Below are 1,403 nucleotides of genomic sequence, written 5' to 3'. Positions count from 1 at the left end.
TTTGACCCAGTCTCCACAGATAATATAGATAATAAAATCTTAAGAGTCGATTAAGAAATAATGCAACTCGTTGATTATTTCATAATCGACTATTATTACATACTACATGACATATTATTGAAATAAATATACATTTTCCAGTATTATATATTAGTCTATGATATACATGCCGATATCATATTTTATTATGTATGTAACATCCAGTGTTGCCAGAAGGTTACATTTCTTACATTTTTCGTTACTTTTGACCCCCTCACGTAACATGTAAGTAATTTTTATATTTAAGGCAATTTTCGTAACTTTTGAGAACAACGAGATTTGTAATACAACATTTTTATTGTAAACAGTTTACGAACGCATTTCTATTCAACGCATCCAAATTAAACATGCCTAAAACTGGCGGGTCTAAAAAGTATTTCACTCCATATCACACTAAGAGATGGCTCGTCATGACAAAATGAAACGTATCTTGCATATATTAAAACTTGATTTTGCTTGAGTGTGCGCGCGCACATTTCCTACTTCGCGAGTCCTCGCGGTTTCGCAGCTACAAAAATGCTTGCCCAAAAACGCGAAAATTAAAAAAAATAAACAATAATGTAACTTTTGCAGCAAAAATGTAACTTTTCAGGAAACGAAACGTAACTTACGACTCAAGGGCCCTGGCAACACTGGTAACATCTTTTTCACTTTATGTGCCGACCTACGACACATTTATATACCTAAATAAGAATGTATTATAAATAAAAAAGGAGCATAGCTATATTGCTAAAAATATTGACTTTTTTAGACATGGAATATTGATATTTTTTAGATGTAACGTCAATTATTGTCATCAATAGTGTATTTCTTTAGAAAACATTTGTATTTTAAATTCTGTTTTAAATCTAAGTAGCAAATACCGAACCATTTTATGTATTATGTGGTTGCGCTATGAAAGTGACAGTTAAAAGTGAGTACCGACTATATTTGCTACTTTATAGTGCATTGCAATGTGCTAAAGAATCTTCTGTTTAGGTTGGACAGGTGTAGCGACCTGGCGTTGGGTTGCAAACGACGATAACTGCGGCATCTGTCGCATGCCCTTCGACAGCTGCTGCCCTGACTGTAAGCTGCCTGGTGACGACTGCCCGCTGGTCTGGGGCGCGTGTTCCCACTGCTTCCACATTCATTGCATCGTGAAGTGGCTTCATTCTCAACCACAACAGCAGTGCCCTATGTGCAGACAGGACTGGAAGTTCAACAATAAGTAAAGGATATTTCGGTGAGTATTTCGCCAAACATCAATCCTTTTATAAATAACAAACTTGTATTTAAAAACACATAGTTTATGCTTTTCTATGTTAAGTTAGTGCCTACAGTTATAGCATTAATGATGTACACTATGTAACATGTGTGGGCAC

General features: G+C 35.4%; 1 protein-coding gene across 1 annotated transcript in view; it reads left to right on the top strand.

The window, feature by feature from the left end:
- The first annotated feature begins 760 nt into the window (after positions 1–760).
- The window catches only part of LOC115440606, a 49,162-nt gene continuing 48,519 nt past the window's right edge, over positions 761–1,403 (top strand). The window contains exons 1-2 of the transcript XR_003938375.2: positions 761–952; positions 1,018–1,264. The gene's annotated coding sequence lies outside the window, so the exon portion shown is untranslated. The remainder of the gene's footprint in view (positions 953–1,017; positions 1,265–1,403) is intronic.

Source organism: Manduca sexta, chromosome 24, assembly GCF_014839805.1.
Source record: "Manduca sexta isolate Smith_Timp_Sample1 chromosome 24, JHU_Msex_v1.0, whole genome shotgun sequence".
NCBI lineage: Eukaryota > Metazoa > Arthropoda > Insecta > Lepidoptera > Sphingidae > Manduca > Manduca sexta.
This window is presented reverse-complemented; position numbering and strand designations above follow the sequence as displayed.